Genomic DNA, 18,309 nt, shown 5'->3' on the forward strand with positions numbered 1-18,309 from the left:
TGGTTAGGTTGGCACGCATGGTTTACGCCCTTCTCATGTCGCACAGTTGGCTGCGTTTCTTGCAGTGCTCACCTGGTGCAACGTCAGTGCAGTTAGTCTTGCCGTACACAAAAAGGTGAAGCCTGTGTTTTTCGCGTTCTGAAGTATTGAATAGTTAGTGGTATTGAAAATGGGTGAATGATAGTGAAAATGTGTTTCCGCACTGGATTAACAACTAAGTGCAACTCGGTTCGCGCAGCCTGTGCCGTGTAAGGAGTGGTTTGGAGTTTCCCAGCCGCGGAACCCAGGGCTGGGTGTTTCTCTGCAAGTGCTCACTGCTCGCCAGACGGCTGACCCAGGGACGACATCAACCAAAGGTTTTTTTACTTGTGTATGTTTTGTTTTTGAAGGATGGACAAACCAGATCGCTTTCGAGACGTTTTTTCAGCACTCCCCATGTTTTGAGATTGATATTTACCTCGGGCACAAAGCGAATCAGTATTTTTCATTGTCCGAATGCACGTAAGGTAGGCCATTTCGTGTTTTGTTCCTGGCCATTCTTGCATTCAACACATCTTCATAATGACACCTATTGTTTATGGTTCTTATCAGCATTTGTTTAAGTGATCATTTTGGGATGTTTTTAAAAATGATACATCCGATTATAAATCTGCAAATATTGTGATAATTTTTAACCTCAGAAGTAATAAAGTGGTGGTACCCCGCAGATACCACACACATACACACCAAAATAAATGGTTCTGTTTGCTCGGAATCGATTTTATATTTCGGTTACCTAGGCTTTTAGTTATTGCTTTTGACGGAAATGACTCTTTGTGGCACAATGATTGATCGAAACAATACGATTCTATTTCATTAACATATTTTGATGAAATGATTTGACCAAATTATTTTTTCAAGTGTCACACTGATAAAAGAACATACTTATGGCGTCTTCAAAACTATGTTTTTATGCTAAACTTGACTTAAAAAATATTGTATCATATTTATGTAAATGTGTAAACATTCTTTCAATAATATTGAGACATTGCTGTTAATATTGATGAAACAAAGGATTTATAAAAATATTGATAAAGTTTCAATTTCAATGTAATTTTCATACATCTAGTCAATCTAATTAATTCGATAGTAGTATGGTGTTGTTTGGATTGATTGGCTCTGAATTTGGTTGTCTGGGTGTTGGTTGGTGCACCCGCGCCCGGTGCATGCACCTGCCTGCTGTGTGGTAGGGGTGGGTGGCAGCGGGTGGCCTGGTTGGGGGAGTGCCGCCCGCTGTAGCTCGCTTTTCTTTGTTTCCTTGCTGAGATTCGCCTATTTTGCATACAAGCTCCTTACTTACGCACGGAAGCTCCAAATACTTCCTACAATGCAGCTGAGAACAGAGGATTGAACGTTATACACCCCAAAGTTTAGAAGTACTTTGCAATTTATTCCTGTCTCTAGCGACGTTTTCAGCTATTTAACAATGGTCCTGCACTGAGAGTTCAGTTGCAACCAACATCCAGCCAACCAAATCCAGAACCAATCCACCAAAACCACTACCAAACAATTACACCAAAAGATGCACGACGGTATCCGTGTTCGAAGGGTGAGGCTCTCGACTAGCAATTCGAAGGTCGCGGGTCAAAATCCCGGCGTGCGATAGTAAATTTTATTTGATGTATTTCACAATTTATTAAATTAATATTTATATTTTTTACAATGTTTACTTGTCATACAGTATTATAATGTAATACAAAAATAGAATTTCCTCACCATAAAGTGACAAAGCTTTTGTATTTAGTGAAAAAATTATATATAGTATATTTGCGGCACGTTCCAGGGTGGAAGATTTTTCAGTGTCGCCCGGGGTGTAAAACCGCTATTCAAAATTGAAATGTTGCTTCATATGGCTTTAGACTTGTTTGTGACGAGATCTGAATAGCCAGGTTCCTCTTTCCCGTGTCCTTCCCCTCCCCACTACATTTAGCCTCACAACATACCCCGATTGGGGATGCCATAGGATTGGTTGGAAGAAGCTGGGACTCTGGTGCGGTATTCACATTAAAAATAAATAAATGCTTCAAACTTTCCTTACCGATATATTCGTCGTTTATGAGAAAGATGGAGCGGTTTCAAGTTGCAATGGAGTTATATTATGCCTCTACATTGTAACAATAAGCGGATAGGACAGAACGTTATCAAAACCTAGCCTAAATTTTTATTATGCCTTTATATTGTAGAAATAAGCGGAGAGGACAGAACATTATCAAAATCTAGCCTAAATTATGTTAATCAAAATCAATGTTGGACATAAGCAGACGTAAATTTCTCCCAAATCGTTTCAGCCTTGGTTGTACCAGCTGTAGCTTTAATGTCATCAATCCGTCTTGTTCGATATCCCCCTCTTTTGTAGGTACCGATAATTCTTAACCAACCTCAAGTATTTCATTGACTAGATCATTCCATGTCTTCCTGGAGCGTCACTGACTTATTTAATCTATTTCCTCGTCCTTCCAAACCTAGCACTTTCTTCATACAAACGTTGTCTTGTGTGGACCGAGGATCGAACGGCACACCTCTCCGTCTTGTCGTATATGTACTTATTTCATCCCTCTCCTTGCTGCTTCAATATTCATGAACTTTTCTACTGCACCAACTTCTAATTTAGACGCCGTCCCCAAATTTAATAAAATAATATCATCCAAAATTAAAATCAACGACATCCAGCAATTCATTTCAACCTTATTTTATTGCACTACCGCAAAAGCCAGTGGGAGCAGAGCACCCCTGTTTTTTTTGGTATTTTGCTACCCCACCCGATTAATGTTCGTATTTCCCAAATGTTGATAATTTAATTATTATTTTCCATAATAATCTTCACGACAAAACTGTGAAAGCCATTTTTGTGAGTTCTGAAGAACTTTCTTTTTTACAACATTGTTAGCACTCGTCTCAAGACAACGTTCGAATATTTAATGAACTATATATATTCTTTGCACGCCCGCCAACAATATTCACTTTGTGGTGTGTTAGTATAGTCATTAAATAAATGCTTTATTCACCGTTTTCTTGGCAATTTGGGAAGCGAGACATAAACCCCCTGAATCCTATATTTGAAACGTAACGTTGTAGCTGATACATTCTGGAAGTTTCTAACGTTCAAAGCAGCATTGTGTTAGATATCAAAGTTTCTCTTTTAAAATCAACCACCAATCCTAGAAACCATTAAATTCTTATTTTGAAACCAATTCATATTCATTCTATTTTATTAAGTACAAAACAACTATGTATATAACGATCTATTTTTTGTGTTTTTTCTTCTGAATTTTTACACATACCAAAAATTTCCACCATATTTTTCGAAAAAAGTATTAATTCTTCCCGGGAAGGCGATACCCAATTTGGAGAATCAAGGAAATAATTAGTTTAGAAATAATATCAGATAATACAAGATTTACTTGAAATGTTAATTTTTGTAATCTGTTTTTTGTGGCCACACTGTTATCCTGACTGCCGCTTACCTGTACGGTCAGATAAAAGTCGATTACGAGTGGTGTGTGAAATTGCACTTTATTTGTTCACGTTTTCATTTTTTACATGAGAACGGGTCGTTTCTACGAATCATTCTTGAGTTCGGCTTTGGAACTATTTGACGGCAGCTGCGTTTCCTCCCCCCCTACAACATGCGTCTCTTCAAGACTCATGTTCACTCCTACCTCTACCAAACCCTAGAGTTAATGTATACACCTGTTGGGTGTCAAATTGATATAGGGTATTTAGAGTAATATTTTCGTAACACGGTCGCTTTCTTCTCTCAAAATTGAGCGAACGCTAAATAAAGTTTAAAAAATGCAGTATTTTGTTTGTTTTTACTTAGAGTTAGATATTCATACTTTTAAATATTTTATTGTCTGAAATAAGTTCACTATAATGTTGAATGGATAACGCGAGGGAGTTCCCGATTTTAAACTTAGCGATTGCTCAATTCAATCGTGAAAGTGGCCACTAGCCTCAGTCTGATTTCATCTATAAAATGCTAACCAATGTTCCCCCCACACTTCATTACCTAAACCTAAAATTAGTTTTTTTTTATCTGAGATCCTTCCGACTAACCAAACACGTTGAAAACGTATAAAGTTTGGCGATTCCCTTTTTCTTTCCCTTCCCCCCATCTATTCTGCTTCACACATTTCCCATACTGTATCCATGGTTCCAACATTGAATCTGGGCAGACAGCACAAAAACATCGTCACAGTTAAAAATTAAAACAGAACGTAGTGGTATATCTGTCACCAGTCACAGTTATTAAAATAGAAAACAGTTAACCACACGGGCCACGTAGTGCTGTGTCACCAAATGACACGTCCTCATAAAACTCGTTCTATCTCCTAATAGAAAAGTTTTCTATAGGACATAAAATATAAACACATTTAGAAAAATAGAACACAGCTTTCTCTTTGCATTTAAAAGTTTATCATAGACATCCCCGTACAATAAAAAAAAAACACTGTAGAACAGAAAACCGCCGCAGTTCACCCGGTAAAGGTACGCCAATTGTTTTAACCCTTAAATGCATGATTTATTTATTTTTCTGGAAAAAAAATATATTTTGTAGATATTTACATGCATATGCAAGGAAATATAAGGAATTTTATTTTTTTGTAATTTTTTAATGATATTTGATTAAAAAAAATTGTTGCAGGTTTACAACACCATGTATTAAATAAAAATTAATATGAATAATTTACGTATGAAAAAAAAATAAAAAACCTAAAAAAATTTCTCAAAACTAATAACTAATAAGTGAACCGGAAAAATACGAGTTATTACATATAAGTATTGTATTATTGTATCTACTTACCTAAGAAAATCAAAATAATAACAGCAAAACAAAACTGTAATTCTAACCTCCAACCAATTTTCGAGAATCTTCACTTTGTTAAAGAAAAAGTGACATTTGACATTCGCGAAAGAAAAAAAAGGTGATGCCACTCGATAAAATATATTACCGTGAACTTGATAATTCTAAAACGGCATGCATTAAATATACACCAAAGAGTTAAAGGTGGTTTGAACGGTATGTTGCAGTTTTGCAACAGTATGCATTTAAGGGTTAATAATTATTTTTATATAAAACGATAAAAAAAATTTAAGTGAAAATGACTTCTATAATACGTTCGTCTAATTAAGTGTATTCGTTTCGTTTAAAGTGAAAAACCAGTTTACAAAAAAAACATAGGTAAGCAATTTAAAAAATCTTAGCTATGTTTGAGTTAAAAATTTTAATATTTTTAATTGTAAATGTCCATTCGTAATATCAACCTCTGAGAGAGTCTTTCATCTGCTCACAAAAGCAGCGTTTTTGGATTCGTTCAAGAACACCTAATTTGAAATATAATTGTAGCGTCGAGAATAATCCATTGAATAATTAATAATAAACCGCTCGACCTACTTAGGTACCTACTCCCGAATTATGTACCTGCATCGCATCGTAAACAAAGTAATCTACGTACTACAAGACCTACTTGTCTAACGACAACAATAATATTGCAAGCCGGTCTTAAACATTACGAGAACTCGCCAGAAGGTTCGAGTCTACGGCCTATGCATAATCGCCGCAATGTCGAAGGTTCCCGAAACACACAGTCCGAGCGAGTGGTCTCGATTTGATTGCAATTTACTACCTACTGTCGCCATCGGCCGTGTAGTATAAATATGCCCGACGCAGCGAGTCAGTCAGTCAGTCATCATTCCGCCGTCAGTCTACAAGGATCAACGAGTGTTAACCCGCGCTACTCTTACTAGCGCAAAGGACGATATTCCCGGCTTCGCCCGTACCATCATGGACTCCATCGGGACACCATCATAGCGCCTCGGCCACGTCCATGGCCAGCGCTACTCGGATTACAAGCGCCCTGGTTCCAGTGTCTCTGACCAGCGCTTCTTCCACGCTACCATGACCACCACAAGGACACGCAGCATCCTCACTGGTCTACATCGTTCCCGCTCAACCGCCTACACGGTCCGCCGCACCTTCGGCCGTCTCGTCAGCACTGGAGTGCCTGAAGACCTACGTTCTTCGCCAGTGCCTGACCTTCATCGAGTCCCGGTCACCAGCGCCCGGCGTCGACTCACTGACCCGCGCTTGACCTGCCATCACAGCCAGCATCCGGTGTATTCTTCTGTCCAGCGTCAACTCTCGTTACGGCTACACTGACTCACCAATAAACACATGTGACCCACACGCCTTTCATTCCGTGCCTCTCTCACCTGGTCCCCAAATAATGATAAAAACTAACTAACCATCACGCCGTTTCCCCGCTGGGGTAGGCAGAGAGGACGGACCGCCAAACAACTCGGTCTTAGCACACACACCTTACCTCATTCACATTATAATGATAAGCTGGAATATTTGATGACGTGATATTATTTTGTCTAGTCCCGATGGGTTTCGGTAAATAATCGCTTCCAATAACTGCAAATATTGGAAGCGGAAATTAAAGGACTCTCCGACATCCGATCGAGCTGAAACTCAGCAGTCAGACTCGCTGTCGATGATAACGTATTCTATCAACTTGTTGGCAATTACGCACTCACGCGGACAAATACTAATTTCTCTAAAATTCGACGACATTACAGCAATTAATATACGAAATAAATGTCGTACCTACCCAATTGGGATTTGGTTCAGTCGTTAGCGCGAGTGACTCAAGTCCCTGGAGAGGAAAGTTCAATCCTCAGTCAAACCGATTTTGTTTTTTAAGTTTTAAAAGTTCACAACAGTTTAAGAGCCAGTCCCTGTGGAGGAAGGTTCTACTTCTCAGCCAAACCAAAAAAAAAGCTTTGAATTTATTTATTTACTTTTTCTTTAAACAAAACCGTACCATTCAAAAACAAAGCAAATATCAGGCAAAAATACATGTTACCAATTCCGATATATAAAAAAAACTTTGGGTCAGCAATACTACAAATACTTAGGAACAAATTTCTTCAATAAATTGCCAGAAAATATAAGATCACTAAATTAAAGTTTCAAAGAATTCAAAACATAATTAAAAAAAATATACTGAAAACCTAAACTAAATAAAAAAACGCAAATAAATAAAAGAAAAACAAAAATTTACAAAATAAAATAAAAATCTAAGAAACTAAACAAATAATACCTCATCCCATACACACAAGCAATTGCATATTATGGGAGAACATTGAAAAATAATAAATATTAATCATATCATAATATCTTTTATCTTATTACTAGTGAAATATATATATGTATATCACACATTGTAAATTTTTTTATTGAATAAAAATAAAAATAAATTTTGGCTATTGGCCGGCCCAAGAGATGGCGCAACTAGGTCGAAAATTGAAAATAGATGTATTATAGCAAAAAAGCTTTGTTTGTTACGGGTTGATTTTTTGTTGCTATTCATGCATTCATCGGTACAGGTCTATCAGCCAGACAAAGAAAACCCTTCAAATGTTTTGTTAAAAAAACATAGTGATCTTCATGATCCGTCGCCATTTGAAAGACCCATATTTACGTCATAATTAAATTAACATTGGTATCAAATATACATACTGCATCTGTGAGTTGACACCCAAAGGCTGAAAGAAATAAATCGTATGGTTGATTTTACCTCTATCGGGCAAATATTTATTTTATTATTATAATATATTTTTTTAATTATTAAAAATTCAATTTTGGTGACTTTCTTAACTATCAGACTAGACTCATGCCCGTATTATGGCTGTCGCACATGATTCATGTACGAATAACAATAAAAAAAACATAACGGAAAAGAAAATTCTTATGGTAAAACAAAAACTAAAATGCATATCATTAAAGAAACCTCATTAGAAATATAAATAAATGAAAGAGTTAAAACCTTTTTTAAACAGTGTTAACAACTCATGTATTATTTAAAGAAAGCTCGTCTCCTTTCTAATAGCTAATGTTGAACACGGATAGTAAAAAGGGATATAGAATTAATTGACTTTATATCGGTGTTTAAGGCATTGTATATTAGGATCGATTAACCTGAATTGTCGTTTAGCGAATGTGGTTCTATTTTTAGGGAGCACGAATCCCGTTTTATTTATTTAGTGTTTATTTGCTTCACATTTGCCATAGATTTTTTGTAATGAGATATTTGAAACCGAGTTTCTGTAATCAGATTTCATATAAAGTTTATATGTATTATAATACTTGTGAGTCGGGGGGTGACTTTGAGCATCGCAAATATCTTTATAATTCTCGCTGCCACTCGAAATTACTCGCTTCTTTAAATAAGTGCCAAATTAGTTGGTTTCCTGTTATATTCAAACATTACATTGATGGTTGAATTGTGAAGCTGTTTTTTCTTAGATATTTTTGAGAAGAAAAATATAAATACATTTTGTAAATTCATTCATTTTATTACGGATCCATTCAAATTATTCATAATCCGGTTAAAAACGGGACTGCAGGCCGTCGCATTTCGTCAGTGTATATTATCAGGACTAATGCTGGCACATTTATATGTATTCCGATATATTATGAATGTACTTAAAGTTTTTAGGAAACGGCCTGCAATCTTGTTTTAACAATATTATGAATAATTTAAATTTTTTATTACATATTGTATTTTTAACATATAAAATTTTATGCTTCCGTAGTTTTAGTATGTGCAGTAAATATATGACTTACAATTTTAGAATTAAAAGTTATTTAGATTTAATGTTGAAAATTGATCAAAGTCACCCCATTTTGCGACCTTCAAAAAAGGTGTAAAGAGCAAGGAAAACTTCGGCATTAAAATTTGGGAATTTTGATCCCTTAATTCTTATTTTAAACATTTCAATTCTTAAAATTTTGTTAACATTTCGTTTGATAGCTGGTTTAAACTGATTAATTCAAATTCAATACATCTTTTTAGGGAATAGGTGGTGTAGTCTCGTTTCTTTTATTGGGAAAATGTTACGTCTTATAAAATTGTCGTTCGAGAAGTCGTCCTTGGCCCCGTTCGCGATCAATTAATTCGAATAATAATTCGATTATGCCCATCAAAACTCCCAACTGAGTTGTTCCACTATAATGGAATATTTCGTTGGTATCTTATTAATTCATCATGACTCTGGCATCCCCGTGCTAATGGACCGTCTTAAACTAAGCAATCATATGAATAATTCTATAAATATACTCGCCCGGTATGACGAAAGTGTCCGTACAAAGCGTATTAAACTGAAACTAACCCTCTGAAAAGATCAGAAAGCAGGAACACCGAATTTTTTAATTAAAGAAGATGTTGTTGAACCAATTAAAAACTGGGTTTTCAGGCCCATAACGAATGAATTGATAGTTTTCCTTTTAGTAAAATACCAATGTATTATCACATGTGGTTCATAAAAATCCTGACATTTTCGCTTTTCGTCATTATATATTATGAAGACAAACGCAGGTGCATGAACACATATTCCGATATCATTACAAAATTACTAAAAGTTTACCAGGAAATGGCCTACAATCCTGCTTTTAACCGGATTACCAATAATTTGAAGAGATTCTTTATAAATAGCAATACTCATTTTTTCCGTGTACCCATCATTATCAATGACAAAGTCGTATCATATTCAAGCCATGATTTCTACATCGTTTTGGTAATACATACGAGGTTGGGGATGCTTTTCTATCACATCAAATCGACGCTCATCAGCATATTTGAACCGTCTCCGTTAAACCTAGATTCTCAGACGGTTTTAGCCTTTGATCAGTTTAGAATTACAATTTGACCAAAAGCTGAGACGGGCCTAGAACTGGCGTTTAACGAGAACGGTACGATTGGCAAGCATTAAAACATGACCGTTGTTACGCTTGTCATCTGATCACGATTTGATCAAAAGCAGATCTCTCTCTGGTTTCAATCCTGGGATTGGTTTGCAGCAATTTCATTTAATCTCCTCTTCCATTCTTCCCTGTCTTGTGCGGCTCTTTTGACTTCTGCATATGATGAGCAGCGCACGTCCACCAGGAGGTCCTCCAGGTACTCTCGGCGTGGGCGTCCCCTAGAGTTGGTCCCCTCGGTCATACCCTCTATTATGACATGCAAGAGGCCTTCTTGTCGTATAACATGGCCGATCCATCTTGCACGCCTTTCGAACAAGGTCCTGAGCAGGTGCCTTCCTCCTTCGATTCTTTAGGTGCCTTCCTCCTTCGATTTTTTAGGTGCCTTCCTCCTTCGATTCTTTGGAGAACCTCCTCATTTGTAATATGGTCTCTCCAGGAAATTCCTAACAGTCTTCTATAGGACCACATCTCAAAAGCCTCTAGTCTCCGTTTTTCTCTTTCGGATAGGCACCATGTTTCGCAGCCGTACATCAAGATACTCCATACATAGGTCTTGATGAGGAGTATTCTCAGTTTTAGGTCTATATTATTCGATTCTATTATTTTCGACCATTTATTGAATGCAAGCCTAGCCTGATGTATACGGCTGTCAACCTCGCTCTTACACCGACCGTCCCATGTTATTTTGCTCCCGAGGTAGACAAACTCCTTGGTGTTCTTTAGTGGAACTCCTGCCATCTCTACTCTCATCTGATGTTGCGTTCGGCCTACAGTCAGCAGCTTTGTTTTGTCTTTATTGCAGATACGGGCCGAGAATCAGATTTTTAACAGGGTCCGTTCAAAATCCGTTGTTAAATTGCTAAATGTCATGCTGATTGTAAATTCTTATGGTAATACATTTATTGTTTCCTTGATTTGGATATTTATTAATTTTGTTCGATTGTTCCCATATCTACAAAAATACCTGTTCAGTCCCGTCGCGAAACTTCGATTGTCCGCAGCAAACACCTTCGACGTCGTTCATCCGTTTTTTTAAATACCTAACCTTGCCCCCCTTTGAACACCGGTCAAACCGGCCATCACTGGGTGTATGCTATAGTGTATGCGACAAACAAACTAAAACACGTTGGACAAACAGTTACATGGAATAAGATGGCGTGGTGATGTGATTTATTCTACACTAGACGATAAAAGTATCGATCACTGAACAAATAATCGTTATAGAAGTGTGCGTAGCAAAGTCCTGTTTTATATGTTTTATATGAATTAATCTTAAGAATAATTCATCTCAATTAGTTTCCTTAAGTATCATTCCATTCTTCAAATAAGTTTAAAATCATTTTATTTTTAATTACCTACATACTGTAATAAAACAATGTACACTCCATTTCCAGCCACAAGCTAATGCTTCTATGGAAGAGGGGTCTTGAAATATTTGATCATATATTGTAACAAATAAACAAAAATGTACTCATATAATAAAAAAATAAAAAAAATATCAACCGCTTTGCATTTTGTCTGACTCTAAATTTGTTTGTTTCGTTTCAGTATCGTGGACGTTCAAATGAGAAATGTTCGTGTTTATTTAAACTTTCTTATCCGCATTTTTTCAATGCTGTGGTCTGTCACCTGCCTGCAGAAAGTTTGAAAAAAATTATCATTCATATTGTAACGTTTCTTTGGAAAATTGTTCATTTCCTTATTTGAAATTAAAAAAAAAAACGTTGCTTAAAATGTATGGTTAACAATTGAATAGGTAGGTATTTAAGAATCTACTACTTAGAAATCTTACGATTTCACAGGTTTTGATTTATTAAAAAAATAACTTTTTTCAGCGTGAGGTCTACTGTTCACAGAACTATGTGTTTAAACCGATTTGAAATAAAACTAATGTCGCCATTTCAGAGATTCGAATTGATTATAGAAATAATTTTAATATTTGAAATAAGGTGCATCAATTTCAGCAGAAGTATGGGAAAATTGAGCTTTACTAGGGCACACAAACACGTTCTCGAGCCACTACTACCGGTATCGATCTTCTCGGCAATAAAGGCTCTCCGTCTCTTGGAATCGCAAGGTTATTTTCTTAATAGTGCTCAAAGCTCTGATCTGATATTGGGGGTTATTCTCTTAATAGTGCTCCGATCAGATAGGACCATAGACAACCAAATTGATGGACCAGCCTATCCGGGGAAGGGGAACAAACCAAGTTTCGCGGAGCAGGGAGCCGGCGTCACTGTCTCCTTTTCTGTAATTCTTCAATAGATGTATCTGGCAGTATACAGCAACTCGAATTGTAATATCACTATTTGGTCTTCTGAAATTAAATCTGCTTACGAATTACTAGTCCTTTTTAACAATCGTGCGCAAATTGATGTGTGCGTAAATAACTTAACTGCAAATCGGGTAAACAAAAGTTCAGGCTTGTTTCCAAAATCTAATATTTTGTTACACTATTTAGTGACACACTTTTACTTTAAGTTCGTTATAATTTACCCAACTCACTCAGCTGCGCAGAAAATATTTTTGATGCACACTACATAAGGTATACCAACTTCATAGCCTACAGGTCTTAGTCAACACGCGGAGCCAATTGGTATGAGTTGTGTAAACGAAGTAAAATACCCCATTAGACGTGTAGTACATCACAGGCATACAATTCTTATCTACAAAGCAGAAAATCTGTGTGCAAGCATTAAAAACTCTCTTACGATAAGCTCTTACGTAATGAAATTTGTGCTTCTTTCCACTCTAGTATTACTAGGACAATGCAACTGATACACGCGCATCTGATAGATATTGTAATATCAAATGAGATAATAGAGGTTTCGAATAAGAAGATTCGAAGAGAAACGTTATTAATTAGTAAAATTAGGCAAGAAAAGCCAATGTTGGACTTTAAAACCGATGATGTATATAATAGTATTAGTAGAACACTTGACCCGCAAGCGAATGAAAGAAGCAGTCGAAGAAGACATTGTACGATCGAGTGAATTAAATTTTTAAGTCGTGTAGCGTTAATGACACATGGATTGTGTGCAAAGTATGGTGGTCCATCATCTTTGCCAACCTTTGTTGAGAATTGATATAATGCTTATTAAAGGATAGAGAGTTGATATATTTAGTTATTTTGAAGAGTTTGAGTCAGTTCATTGGAACTACCCAAGTCGTATTTTATCGATTTTCTAACCCAAGGTTTTTCTGCGTAAATTCTACCTGTTTTTCGAACTTTACAATATTTCCTAATTCGTTATATTTTTTCGCCGCAAGACAGTAACGCTCTTTTCACCCGTACGGCTTTTTGCCGCACGACAGAAAAACCGTACGGGCACATTAGGCTCTGCCACACGTACACTTACCGTACCGCTTACCGGCACGGCGCGCCGCTCCATGCCGCCGCACGGTAAAGTCTCACAATGGACTGCGCTGTAAACCATTTCCTTACTTTCGGACTTGACTTTTCTGCGCGGCGGCCTGGAGTGGCGCGTGGTACTGCCGCTCCGAAGTGTAGGTGTGGCAGAGCCTATTCTTTTAGTGGAGTGTAAAAGATCATGGATTTTCACATAACACGGTCACGATACAGCACCGTGCCGTGTAGCACCCGTCCATTGCCACTGGAATCGACGGTTTCCGCGCCGTGATTTAACCCAGTGGCCTACGTGATTAAATGCATGCTTTAGTATTATATTGCACGTTTTTAGTCATACGGCAGATCATTCAATTCGAGCTTGCAGCGGAAAAAAGCGTGACCAGTTTGAAAATATCACACATGCACAGTTAGCAAACAGCCGTACGGTTTTTTATTGCCGTGCGATGACCACGGATGAAAGACCTTTCTCACATGGTCTCGGGACTACAGTGTGAAAACATCGTCGCACAATTTGAATGACTGTTTTATGTCTAACAAAAAACATGGAATGTTAAGTAACCCAGCATTCATATTCATTTTTAAACATCAGGCCAAAATAACAGGCTGGATTGACTTAAAACATATCGGGATATACTTACACAGGTGACCGGATAACTCATCAAAATGATAATTCATCATATTTTTAAAAAGTTATATGAAGTCATGGAAAGTGACTTAATTAACTGGGTTAAGTAGGTTAGGTTAGGTTTGGTTTAAAAAAAATAATTTTTCACGTTTTTAATGACTTCATATCACTTTTTAAAAGTGTGTTGAATTGTCACTGTGTTGAGTAATCATGGAACCACTTACACATTTGGAAACATTGAATATTTTTTCCTGCCTGATTCTCTTCAAATTATTCGTAATATGGTTAAAAACGAAATTGCAGACCTTTAACGAATGAATTGATCGGTTTCCTAATAAACTTTCAGCAAAACACCAATGTGTTATTGCGATGTCAATGCACGTGTTTATAAAAACACTAATATTTTCGCATTTCGTCATCGTATATTATCAGACAAACGCAGGTGCATACACATGTGTTCCGATATATTCTGACTGTACTAAAAGTTTATAAGGAAACGGCCTGAATCCCGTTCTTAACAGGATTTTAATAAATCCGCAAATCTCATTTTTCTCCACTTTCATTTTATATAAATATAATGTATATAGCAACTTTCCAATGACAATCAGATTACCAATGATGAATTAATTATAAAAATTTGGAAACAATATTTTCCCACAAAAAAAGTTCACCACATTTTGAAGATTCCAAGTCCACGATCAAGTTTTATCTTCGGCAGAATATGTTTAAAAAAAATGAAAAATTGGTTGGCTGAGCGTATCGAAGTCCTATTTTGACTCTATTACGTTTCATTTCATCTGTCTGTAAAACGGCCGCTACACTACTCGCTTCGACGCTTCGACGAAGTCCTCGACGAAGTTAGCCGAAGTTCGAAGTGCGTGCCCACACACTCGTGCAACTTCGCGAGTAACTCAGTCCAACCAGTCAGTGATTGGTTTATTTATGCCGTGACGCTTCGAGTCCTTTGACTCGGGCGCATTTACCGACAACAATCGGAAGTCGGGCGAAGCGAAGCGAAGTTGCCCGAAGCGAAGTGAAGTTCGTGCCCACACTATCATATTCGGTCAACTTCGATCAACTTCACGAGTAGTGTAGCTGTGCTTTAAATTTGTATGTGTGTTCCGTGTCCGGTATGTCACGATGGTACCCGTGTTTGATAGCATGTTTTTATTCCTCGAGAGCGCGTGAGTGTTGCGACTGTTGCGAGCTGTCAAGTAGTAGTAATCATTATTGCTGTTTACTATTCTACTGTTTACAGAACTGTTGCATCATGGATCATGAATATTTGCATTTATTTTTTAAAGAAAATATCTAATATCTGTATTGTCACAGATAAAAATTGTAAGCACTTTTAAGATTCCCTCAAAATCCAGTATCCATCAAGATATTTTCACCTGCGAAATTCGTTCCTTCAAATTAATATTCACGCCATTTTTCCCGAAGTGGTAGAGGGAAAGGAAAGACCGCCACACAACTCTATCCTGTCGGCAGTGCCATTGTTTCATTTACGTTCATATGGTATTATTATTATTATTGTCTCGTACACGTTGTATTGTTGTGCACTATTCTGTTGTACCGACTCGCGACATGACTGTTTCTGACAAATATTTGCCTCAGGATCATTGCCTTTCAAAAACAAATATTTTTTTGTTGATGACAAATTAGAGAGACGTCAGAAATTTACCTTTCGAATGATCACCGTTAGTAAACTTTTGAACAATTTATTTATTTATTGCATCTCACTATACATAAATCGTCTTTTTTCTCATAAAATCATCCTCACAGGACAAAGCCTATACATATATCTTTCTAAAATTTACACAAAAGAAATACGCAGTTCTAATTTAGAATAATAATTATTAAAACAAATTTTTTATTAACCTGCTTTACCGCTTGGTTGTCACAATCAGTTCCAATTTTGAAAATTATAAGTTTATTGAACTTGAATAATATTACGCATTACGCAGGCATACGCAAAAATATTTCACATATCTTCACGCGTGCATCGCTGCACCGACAAGCGAAATTAGTATTTTAATAGGTAGGTACTTTATATATTGCTAAAATCTTGACACATCAGTCCAATGTTTTAAATGACACTTAAATTCAAAACAAATCCAAGTTCATTGAATCAGAGTTACAGTCACAGAAATACCCACAACCTAAAATAGTATTTTTTATCATGATACCTAATACAGTTTGATTCCTTTGTTGTTATTGTTTGCACCTACCTATACGGTTAATTGGATCAGACCGAGTATGGCCCGGTACATCAGTTGATCTTCGCGATATATGACATTCTTCGATCAAATTTAACCGGGCTAAATCGGCCGCTCAACTCTTGATAATCCAAAATGGTTTTAGACGCCGAGGCTACAGCGGTGACACACAATAAGTCAAATTTGACATTTACGTAAATAACAGCATGAAATTTACGTAAATTGCCTAATTTCACCAGTATCAATTATATTCATGTGGAATATCGGTGATATTAATTGATAATTAATTTAAAATAGTCAGGTGAGGGATTTAAAAAAAATCGATTAGCGATTCCTATAATTTCACCGACTCCAGCAAAACAAACACTATTTACAATTAGTATTCTAGCATATTTATTTCCATGCTTATTGAAGTGGGGAACTTTATAAAAAATCAAGACGCAAATAAAACCGCGTAAAAATATACTGCGGTCTATAAAAAGGGTCTATGAAGTATAAACAAGTTTAGTGTAAGAGTAATAAGAAGGTTTGTAGGTAGTGAGCAGAGGCGGGCAGCGCACGGGAGCGCGGTGGTCCGGGGGACGCAGCGCTGGCGATCAATAAAGCGATGACATGTTCCGTGGGAACTCGACTGGCCGCGCCGGGGCGAAGAGCGACAGAGCTCAAACCACAAATCTAAACTCAACAAATATGGCGTCATTCGTTGTTTATAATCATTCATTTTTATTGGACTAGTTACTTTTTGTTGTTAGACAACTGAAATTGCGTAAAAATCACCAAAATTGTGGTGTTGCCTTACGAACAATTTTAAATTTTGAGAGCGCAGCATCACATACTCAGACACTGAGAAGTTACGACTTTCTATCAGCAAAATGCCTATGTTATTATGATGACCAGCACAGAGTCGAAAAAATCACGGGATATTATAGATAATTTTAGGATGTTTTGAAGCTGAACGTTCATGAATACGCCAATTGCTGCGGAGAGTTATAGAAAAAAATGTACTAATTTATAGGTACTTCTTCGCATGTTTGAATTCTTCACACAATCCGTGCCAATTTGAAAATGAAACTATTAAAAGCAAATTCGAGTTCCAGAGTTCATTGATCCAGAGTTACATATGACAGGCATACAACCGAAATGAGTATTTTTTATTGTAAAATCAGATCTTATCTCTATAGTCAGAATTGGCATTACTCGTGAAGAACGGAGAGCTTTGGCGTCGTGAAATTAGTGCTGCTCTTTCTGTCAGGATTTTCTAGGTTTACTTAACTATTTTCCGATTGCAACTTCATTGCCGCCAATTTTCCATTTGTATTTAAAAATGTGACTCTAACGGGGAGCTCTCATTACAAAGGCGTGTATAATTACATACACAATACCTTGATGTCGTGCCGTAATATAGATGATGATGCATGAGTACAGAGTTAATTAATCGCACTTCCAGATTATAGGCTGAAATAAACTTTGACCGGACAGGAGAACGCTAGATTGGATTGTGTCCATTATCAAACATAACCTCATTTCTATTGGTGTGACAAATGGAAATCAGGCCAAAGCGATACGAGTGGCTATTCGTCATTTGAAGAAAGAGTGAGTGCGTGAGTGTTCACTGGAAATATTAAACCAATGAATTAATAGTGACGTAAAACGTTCTTTGAGATGGCTGTAGCCATATTTAGTGAAAAGGTCTGAATATCCAGTATTCCTATACGCCATATACTCCCCCTCCCCACTATCACCAGCCTTACAAGATACCCTAATTGGACATCGATTAATGACGCCAAGATGGGGAGTTTTACATACATTTTTTGAAAATATGCAGTTTTTTTAAGCTTCACATAGGAGGCTCTGCGGAAAAAAATCCCTCAGGGCCTATACCATCTTTGAGGACGCCGTGTGGATGGTCTTTTTAGGGAAAGAAGGAGAATTTCTGGGAAAGAAAAAGGTATGAGAGGTGGGTAGGAATCTGGGGGTTAATGTGTCCAGGAAAGACGGACGTATGAATCTGTCTCTCCAGATTCAACCCATCACGCAGCAGGTGGGCAAACGCATTCGCTGCCAAGACCTCGACAAACCTCACCCCACTTACCCTGGAACCCCTGCTAGCGTAACAAACCACTTGGGGTGACCCATGGCAGGGGTGTTGGTTATACAATAAATTGTTCCCGGGGCGGCGGTTCCCAAACCCGCCTCCCAAATTGTGACACCACTCTTCATCAAATTCTATCGGTAGCGGTGCTAAACATTTTTTTAGAGCGTCGACATACTAACGAGTTAGTAATTA

The 18,309-nt window shown here is 37.1% G+C and overlaps 1 protein-coding gene across 2 annotated transcripts in view; it reads left to right on the forward strand.

Annotated features, from left to right (window-relative positions):
- Positions 1-112: 112 nt before the first annotated feature.
- Positions 113-18,309, forward strand: part of LOC149409462 (uncharacterized) — a 160,470-nt gene continuing 142,273 nt past the window's right edge. Inside the window, exon 1 of one of the 2 annotated variants that reach the window (XM_089649851.1) lies at positions 113-370. The gene's annotated coding sequence lies outside the window, so the exon portion shown is untranslated. The remainder of the gene's footprint in view (positions 371-18,309) is intronic. The other variant, XM_089649850.1, reaches the window with a different exon arrangement.

Source organism: Hesperophylax consimilis, chromosome 31, assembly GCF_061612785.1.
Source record: "Hesperophylax consimilis isolate HC1 chromosome 31, BYU_Hcon_1.0, whole genome shotgun sequence".
NCBI lineage: Eukaryota > Metazoa > Arthropoda > Insecta > Trichoptera > Limnephilidae > Hesperophylax > Hesperophylax consimilis.